The following is a 9,181-nucleotide window of genomic DNA, read 5'->3' on the forward strand; positions in this document are numbered from 1 at the left end:
CCTGTCAGGTGAAGTTCCCAGGTATGAGTGTCCATCACCAGGAGACGAAGCCCCGCCCATGAGGCAGGGGCTCGAGGTGCAAGGCAGTCCGGCAAGAAGTGTGGTGCCCCAGGTTGCTGCCAGTTCTTTTTGGATCACCGAGCACGGTACGGCTTCTCCTGCCACAAGACGTGTCATGAACTTCACCTTTCCTGGCACTGCTGCCTGAGTGGCTGTCCGTATGGAGGGACCGTTCCTCTTGCTGAGACGCCTGGGGGCTCTGAGTTCCCCCAGCTGCTGGAGGACTCCCAGGTCACTGGCTCCTCCTGGGAGTGGCACTGCCTGCCCTGTGGACGTAGGGGGCGAGCCAGCACGTGCTTGGATCGATGACGACACCCTCTCATGCATTCCTTGGAAAATCTGAACAAAATGAGTGAGAACTCACTACCGTCTCCTCATCGAAACTGAGGTCCAGCACGTTGCCTCCCTTGGGGTTAAGGGTGGGACTGGTTATCAAGAGGGCTTCTCTGATTGTGTCACACACATGCATGGAGGAGCCAGGTCAACACCACTTGGGAGGCTCCCATCTGAGGGTTGGACGTGTACAGATGTTCGAGCAGCTCTTGGAACGCGAGGTCCATGGTGAAGGGCACGGAGGAGCAGAAGAGGTATCCGGCTTGTCCAGTGGTGGTGGGTGTCCCAGTAGATCCTGGCCTCGGACAGTTGAGCTCTTCACTCAGAAAGGTGTTTCCTCCCAGTTCCTGCTGCAAGTGTGCTAATTGGGGGTGTCTTGATGTCGATTGTGACACAAGGAAGCTTCTGTGGTCTCTGATTGGAGCCCCAGGTGAGATCTGAGGCCCTCACCATTGCGGCCCTTTGGGTTGGTGAGATTGCTGAGTACCCTGTGGGCTGCAGTGGCTGCAGAGACCTAGGGGAACGGTGCAAGTTGTGAAAGTTATTAGGCCTCATTTCTGCCCTTGGCAGTTCCTGAATTGCAACTCCTGTCCATGCTTGAGTCTTGGAGGTCGCCATGGACTGTGTTGTGGTCACAGGCCTGCATTTCTCCTGCAGGTTGGCCAGAGGCCCAGAGGAGAATGGTTGTGCAGGTGAGGAAAAGTGCAGTGTGATTTCCTGGGATGTTATGTCTGCTGAGGCTTCAGGCACTGTCGTTCTGTTTTCACTGATACATACTGTGGTCCTTTGGAAGGTGCCCTCAGCTGGGTAGAGAGCAGAGGGCATTGCTGGTGCTTTGGAGGCTCGATGATAGGTGAATTTTGTGCCCTTTGTGCCCTAATGACAGAAAAAGATCTTTCAAACTATCTTTGGTGCCTTGAAGAGTTGCAATAATGAGGCCTAGGAGCCAGCCCTGTGGGTAGTAATAAGGTATGTGCACATACCCCTTGGCTCCACCTTTTAGCCCTTGGGACTGGAATTTGCAAGGTGTATGAGTTACTGAAGAATGCTGTCAGCCAGACGGCCCAGATCCCACCCAGGTGTTCACCACCCTGGCAGTGATATATCAAACTTGGAACACCATGGTTGTGGTAGAGATCTGGCACTGGTCGGCATAACAAGGCTGCTTCCATGTAGTAGCCATTGGCTTCCGACATGATGGTGGGAAACCTGGCAAATTCAAGGTCTTCCCCTGCCTGTTTTTCCACAGTCTTCCTGGAAGCAACCTTAGTGATCTGTGAGCAATTGGCGGTCTGGCGTGGTGGAGACGAGGTGCCAGACGGAATGGCATTGTTTTGCCGTAAAGAAAGCCAGCTTCTTTCTGTTGATCTTGCTGACTGCTGATTGTCCCGGTGTGAGCAGAGCCCCTGGAGGCTTCTGATGTGGGTGAGTCACCCTGGTGGGCAGCAGGAGTTCCATTTGGACCAAGTCTTGCTTTGTGGAGGTGATGGAATTCCAGTTGAGCTATTTCAAATCCTGAAAGTTGATGCTGTGAAAGTGCTGCACTCAATATGCCAGCAAATTTGGAAAACTCAGCAGTGGCCACAGGACTGGAGAAGGTCAGTTTTCACTCCAATCCCAGAGAAAGGCAATGCCAAAGAATGCTCAAACTACCGCACAGTTGCACTCATCTCACACACTAGTAAAGTAATGTTCAAAATTCTCCAAGTCAGGCTTCAGCAATACGTGAACCGTGAACTTCCAGATTTTTAAGCTGGTTTTAGAAAAGGCAGAGGAACCAGAGATTAAATTGTTAACATCTGCTGGATCATCAAAACAGCAAGAGAGTTCCAGAAAAACATCTATTTCTGCTTTATTGACCATGCCAAAGCCTTCGACTGTGTGGATCACAATAAACTGTGGAAAATTCTTCAAGATACGGGAATATCAGACCACCTGACCCACCTCCTGAGAAACCTATATGCAGGTCAGGAAGCAACAGTTAGAACTGGACATGGACCAACAGACTGTTTCCAAATAGAAAAAGGAGTACGTCAAGGCTGTATATTGTCACCCTGCTTATTTAACTTATATGCTGAGTATGTCATGAGAAACACTGTGCTGGAGGACGCAGAAGCTGGAATCAAGATTGCTGGGAGAAATATCAATAACCTCAGCTATTCAGGTGACACCACCCTTATGGCAGAAAGTGAAGAAGAACTAAAGAGCCCCTGAAAGGGAAAGAGGAGAGTGAAAATGTTGGCTTAAAGCTCAACATTCAGAAAGCTAAGATCATGGCATCCGGTCCCATCACTTCACGGCCAATAGATGGGGAAACAGTGGCCGACTTTATTTTTCTGAGATCCAAAGTCACTGCAAATGGTGATTGCATGAAATTAAAAGATGCTTTCTGCTTGGAAGGAAAGTTATGGCCAACCTAGGCAACATATCAAAGAGCAGAGACATTATTTTGCCAACAAATGTCCGTCTAGTCAAGGCTATGGTTTTTCCAGTGGTCACATATGGATGTGAGAGCTGGACTATAAAGAAAGCTGAGCGCTGAAAAATTGATGCTTTTGAACTGTGGTGTTGGAGAAGACTCTTGAGAGTCCCTTGGACTGCAAGGAGATCCAACCAGTCCATCCTAAAGGAGATCAGTCCTGGGTGTTCATTGGAAGGACAGATGCTGAAGTTGAAACTCCAATACTTTGGCCACCTGATGCGAAGAGCTGACTCGTTGGAAAAAAAACCCCAATGCTGGGAAAGATTGAAGGCACGAGAAGGGGATGACAGAGGATGAGATGGTTGGATGGCATCACCGACTCAATGGACATGGGTTTGGGTGGACTCCGGGAGTTGGTGATGGACAGGGAGGCCTGGTGTGCTGCGGTTCATGGGGTCACAAAGAGTTGGACATGACTGAGCGACTGAACTGAACTGAACTGACTTGCTTTATGGGGGCTTTCTGTAGGCTGTGGTTGGCACCCAGGGCCCTGCAGGCTGTGGATCTGAGGATAATCTGGCCAGAAAAGGGGCCCCATTTCTGTGGGAGTGACCCCTGGATCCTGGTACCTGAGGATGACCACCTCTTGTCTTGCAATTTCAGCACAGCCCCAGAGTGACTGGTTAATTGGACAGGAAGAGGCACATGCCGTGTATTCTTTTGCCCTGCGAGGGTATGGTGGACTGTATCTGGCCCAAGGCCAAGTTAACTACACTGTAGGCCTTCTCTGGAAAGTTCCTTTTTTCGGGAAGTAGGTGGGACTTGTGGTAAGGACACCTGAGCTGTAATAGTGGCTGGGATAGTCTCAGGGTAAGGGACATTCACACAGATCCTCCGCAAGGTGACCTTGGGTGGTCAGGTTCCTGTGCTTTTGTCAGACAGCATGGGTCATGTAGTTCGGTCATGTAGATAGCCCAGAGCCTATGTCCACAGCCCCTCAGTGAAATTTTACTTGGGGTTGGAGGAAGGTGCCAGGCGTCACCCCTCATTTTGTGGGAGGGTGGGAGGTCAGGGCTCCCTGGAGCAGACCTGCATGTTCAGACACTAAGGCCTTTGCATAGGGGCTCTGAGACACGGAAGTACACAAAGAGTTCCAGAGGCACACCCAGAATCGTGAGAGCACATCCTTGTTGGTACACTAGAACACAAGTACTCAGACCCACATCAAGTCCCCCGACATGCTTGCACACACAGTCAGACAGACATCCGCAGTCACATGAACCTAACTTTCTGCACTCATGCCAACACATAGGTATCCAGTCGTGCATAAGGGATACTACAGTTGGGAAGCAGAAGAAGCCTTCCCTTAGGGAACCATGGGCATCGATATTGCTTAGCGAGAAGCTGGGTAACATCTGAAGCCTGCCTGTGCTTTCTGTCCCCTTGTCAGGTGAAGTTGCCCGATATGACTGTCTGTCACCCAGGAAATGAAGCCCCGCCCGTGAGACAGTGACTCGAGGTGCAAGGGAGTCTGGTGAGAAGTGTGGTGGGCCCACATTCCTGACACTGCTTTTGCAATCACTGAGCACGGTACGCCGTTCCCTGCCCCAAGACATGTCATGGATTTCAGCTTTCCTGGGACTGCCTGAATGGCTGTACGTTTGGAGGGACCATTCCTCTTGCTGAGAAGCCTGAGGGCTGTGAGTTCCCCCAGCTGCTGGAGGGCGCCCAGGTCACTGGCTCCTCCTGGGAGCGGCGCGGCCTGCCCTGTGGAGGTGGGCAGCGAGCCAGCACATGTTTGGATCAATGATGACACCCTCTCATGCATTCCTTGGAAAATCTGAACAAAATGAGTGAGAACTCACTACCGTCTCCTCATCGAAACTGAGGTCCAGCACGTTGCCTGCCTTGGGCTTAAGGCTGGGGCTGGTTAGCAGTGAGGGCATCTCCGACTCTGTCACACACATGCATGGAGGAGCCAGGTCAACACCACTTGGGAGGCTCCCATCTGAGGGTTGGACGTGTACAGATGTTCGAGCAGCTCTTGGAATGCGAGGTCCATGGTGAAGGGCACGGAGGAGCAGAAGAGGTATCCGGCTTGTCCAGTGGTGGTGGGTGTCCCAGTAGATCCTGGCCCCGGACAGTGAGCTCTGTGCTCAGAATGGTGTGTTTCCTCCCAGTTCATGCTGTGAATGTGCTATTTGGGGCCCTGGTGATGTTGATTCTGGCACAAGGAAGCTTCTGTGGTTTGCGATTGGAGCCACAGGTCAGATCTGAGGCCCTCGCTGTTGTGGCCGTTTGCATCGTTGGTGAGGTTCCTGAGTGCCCTGTGGACTGCAGCAGCTGCAGAGACCTAGGGGAACAGTGAGACTTGTGAAAGTTAACACGCCTTATTTATGCCCTTGGTAGTTCCTGAATTGCAACTCCTGTCCCATGCTTGAGTCTTGGAAGTGGCCATGGATTGTGAGGTGGTCCCAGGCCTGCATTTCTCCAGCAGGTTGGCCAGAGGCGCAGAGAAGAATGGCTGTGCAGGTGAGGAAAAGTGCAGTGTGATTTCCTGGGATGTTAGGTCTGCTGAGGCTTCAGGCACTGTCGTTCTGTTTTCACTGATACATACTGTGGTCCTTTGGAAGGTGCCCTCAGCTGGGTAGAGAGCAGAGGGCATTGCTGGTGCTTTGGAGGCTCGATGATAGGTGACCTTTGTGTCCTTGGTGGCCTGCAACCAGTAGAAGGACTCTCCAAGGGGATCTTTGGTGCCTTGAAGAGTTGTAGTAACAGAGGCCAAGCAACCAGGCCTGTGGGTTGTTATGTGGTGTGCACACATGGCCCTTGTCCACCGTTTGTCCCTGTGCCTGGAATTGCCAAGGTTCCCTAAGGTTGGGGCCAGTCAGCCGGCCCTGATAGCACTAATGTGTTCGCCCCCCTGGCAATGAAGCATCAATCTTGGAGGCCCGTGGTTCTGGTAGAGATTGGTCATTGGTTGGCATACCCACGCTGCCTCAATATCGGAGCCAGCAGCTCCCATGGCACTGTGGCAGAGACCTGTGACATCCAAGGTCTTCCCCTGGCAGGTCTTCTGATGTCTTCAGGAAAGCATGCTTAGTGATCTGTGTGCACTGGGTCAGTTTTCTCACGTTCATCCTCTGGATCTTCCTGCTTGCTGATTGTGCCTGTGTGTGCCGAGGCCTTGGAGGCTTCAGATGTGGGTGAGTAACTCTTGCGGCAGGAGGAGTTCAATCTGGACCACGGCCTGCATTATGGGAGCTTTCTCTAGGGTGTCGTCAGTAGCCCGGTCCCTACAGGGTGTGGAGGTGAGGATGGTCTGGCCAGGACAGGGGTCCGTTTCTGCGGGAGTGACCCTTGGATCCTGGTACCTGAGGCAGTCCAGGTCCCATCCTCACTTTCTGTCAGAGGCCGCCCAATGATTGGACTGACTGGCAGGAAGAGATGCATGCCTTGAATTCTTTTCCTAGTCGAGGGTGCGGTGAGCCGTATCTGCCCTAGTGCCAAGTTCACCTTACTGTGCAGTTCTCTGGGAACATTTTCTGGTTAGGGTGGAGGTGGACCTTGTGACAAGGACCCCTGAGCTGTAGTAGTAGCTACAGTCTCAGGGTACGGGGCATTCACACAGACACTCGGCAAGGTGACCTTGGGCGTTCAGGTCTCTGTGCTTTGGTCAGAGATCATGGGTCATGGAGACTGGGAGCCTAGAGCCTATGCAAGAGCCGCTCAAAGAAATTTTGCATGGGGCCGAAGGAAGATGCCAGGTGTCCTCCCCCATTTCGTGGAAAGACAGGAGGTCAGGGCTCCATGAAGACGACATGCGTGTTCAAACCGCAGGGCGTCTCCATGCAGGCTCTGAGACTTGGACACCCGAACGTATTTCTAGACACACACCCAAATTGCCGAGAGTGCATTCTTGTTGGTACACTGGAACACAGGCACTCAACTCCAAATAGAATCCCCTACCACCCATGCATGCTGAGTCAGAAAGTCACACACATGCACTTGAGCCTGATTTGCTGCACTCTTTTGAAAGGTAGGTAACCAGCTGTCTGTAAGGGATGGTTGTAGTTGCGTTCACATACAGGCCTTCCCCCAGTGAAATATTTTCCTCGGTGTTACTCAGTGAGAGACCAAGTGCACATCTCAAGTGTTCCTGTGCTTTCTGTCCCCTTGTCAGGTGAAGTTGCCAGGTATGGCTGTCCATCACCCAGGAGACGAAGCCCCGCCCATGAGGCAGGGGCTCGAGGTGCAAGGCAGTCCGGCAAGAAGTGTGGTGCCCCAGGTTGCTGCCAGTTCTTTTTGGATCACCGAGCACGGTACGGCTTCTCCTGCCACAGGACATGTCATGAATTTCAGGTTTCCTGGCACTGTTGCCTGAGTTGCTGTCCGTATAGAAGGACCGTTCCTCTTGCTGAGAAGCCTGGGGGCTCTGAGTTCCCCGGCTGCTGGAGGACTTCCAGATCACTGGCTCCTCCTGGGAGTGGCGCTGCCTGCCCTGTGGACGTGGGGGCGAGCCAGCACGTGCTTGGATCGATGACGACACCCTCTCATGCATTCCTTGGAAATCTGAACAAAATGAGTGAGAACTCACTACCGTCTCCTCAACGAAACTGAGGTCCAGCACGTTGCCTCACTTGGGGTTAAGGGTGGGACTGGTTAGCAAGAGGGCGTCTCTGACACTGTCACACACATGCATGGAGGAGCCAGGTCAACACCACTTGGGAGGCTCCCATCTGAGGGTGGTTGTGTACAGATGTTGGAATGGCTCTTGGAACGCGAGGTCCATGGTGAAGGGCACGGAGGAGCAGAAGAGGTATCCGGCTTGTCCAGTGGTGGTGGGTGTCCCAGTAGATCCTGACATTGGACAGTGAGCTCTTTGCTCAGATCGGTGCATTTTGTCCTGGTTCCTGCTGCAAGTGTGCTAATTGGGGCTCTCGTGATGTCAATTCTGCTGCAAGGAATCATCTGTGGTCTCTGATTTGAGCCCTAGGTCAGATCTAAGGCCGTAGCCATTGCGGCCTTTTGGGGTGCTGAGATTGCTGAGTACCCTGTGGGCTGCAGTGGCTGCAGAGACCTAGGGGAACGGTGCAAGTTGTGAAAGTTATTAGGCCTCATTTCTGCCCTTGGCAGTTCCTGAATTGCAACTCCTGTCCCATGCTTGAGTCTTGGAGGTCGCCATGGACTGTGTTGTGGTCACAGGCCTGCATTTCTCCTGCAGGTTGGCCAGAGGCCCAGAGGAGAATGGTTGTGCAGGTGAGGAAAAGTGCAGTGTGATTTCCTGGGATGTTATGTCTGCTGAGGCTGCAAGCACTGTCGTTCTGTTTTCACTGATACATACTGTGGTCCTTTGGAAGGTGCCCTCAGCTGGGTAGAGAGCAGAGGGCATTGCTGGTGCTTTGGAGGCTCGATGATAGGTGACCTTTGTGTCCTTGGTGGCCTGCAACCAGTAGAGGGACTCTCCAAGGGGATCTTTGGTGCCTTGAAGATTTGCAGTAACAGAGGCCAAGCAACCAGGCCTGTGCGTTGTTATGTGGTGTGCACAAATGCCTCTTGGCATCCATTTGACCGTGGACCTGGAATTAGCTATGTTCTCTAAGGTTGCGGCCAGTCAGCCGGCCCTGATAGCACCAATGTGATCACCCCCCCCCTCTCAATGAAGCATCAATCTTGGAGGCCCGTGGTTCTGGTAGAGATTGGTCATTGGTTGGCATACCCACGCTGCCTCAATATCGGAGCCAGCAGCTCCCATGGCACTGTGGCAGAGACCTGTGACATCCAAGGTCTTCCCCTGGCAGGTCTTCTGATGTCTTCAGGAAAGCATGCTTAGTGATCTGTGTGCACTGGGTCAGTTTGCCCACCTTCATCCTCTGGATCTTCCTGCTTGCTGATTGTGCCTGTGTGTGCCGAGGCCTTGGAGGCTTCAGATGTGGGTGAGTAACTCTTGCGGCAGGAGGAGTTCAATCTGGACCACGGCCTGCATTATGGGAGCTTTCTCTAGGGTGTCGTCAGTAGCCCGGTCCCTACAGGGTGTGGAGGTGAGGATGGTCTGGCCAGGACAGGGGTCCCGTTTCTGCGGGAGTGACCCTTGGATCCTGGTACCTGAGGCAGTCCAGGTCCCATCCTCACTTTCTGTCAGAGGCCGCCCAATGATTGGACTGACTGGCAGGAAGAGATGCATGCCTTGAATTCTTTTCCTAGTCGAGGGTGCGGTGAGCCGTATCTGCCCTAGTGCCAAGTTCACCTTACTGTGCAGTTCTCTGGGAACATTTTCTGGTTAGGGTGGAGGTGGACCTTGTGACAAGGACCCCTGAGCTGTAGTAGTAGCTACAGTCTCAGGGTACGGGGCATTCACACAGACGC

General features: G+C 52.8%; 3 non-coding genes across 3 annotated transcripts; all 3 read left to right on the plus strand.

The window, feature by feature from the left end:
- The first annotated feature begins 359 nt into the window (after positions 1–359).
- On the plus strand, positions 360–452 carry LOC139034174 (small nucleolar RNA SNORD116). Its single transcript, XR_011486602.1, has one exon. It is a non-coding gene; the product is annotated as a small nucleolar RNA SNORD116 (small nucleolar RNA).
- A 4,163-nt stretch (positions 453–4,615) lies between these two features.
- On the plus strand, positions 4,616–4,708 carry LOC139034180 (small nucleolar RNA SNORD116). The gene has a single exon (XR_011486608.1). It is a non-coding gene; the product is annotated as a small nucleolar RNA SNORD116 (small nucleolar RNA).
- A 2,640-nt stretch (positions 4,709–7,348) lies between these two features.
- Positions 7,349–7,440, plus strand: LOC139034179 (small nucleolar RNA SNORD116). Its single transcript, XR_011486607.1, has one exon. It is a non-coding gene; the product is annotated as a small nucleolar RNA SNORD116 (small nucleolar RNA).
- The last annotated feature ends 1,741 nt before the right edge of the window (positions 7,441–9,181 follow it).

The sequence above is a fragment of the Odocoileus virginianus genome, unplaced genomic scaffold (genome assembly GCF_023699985.2).
Source record: "Odocoileus virginianus isolate 20LAN1187 ecotype Illinois unplaced genomic scaffold, Ovbor_1.2 Unplaced_Contig_33, whole genome shotgun sequence".
NCBI classification, from domain to species: domain Eukaryota; kingdom Metazoa; phylum Chordata; class Mammalia; order Artiodactyla; family Cervidae; genus Odocoileus; species Odocoileus virginianus.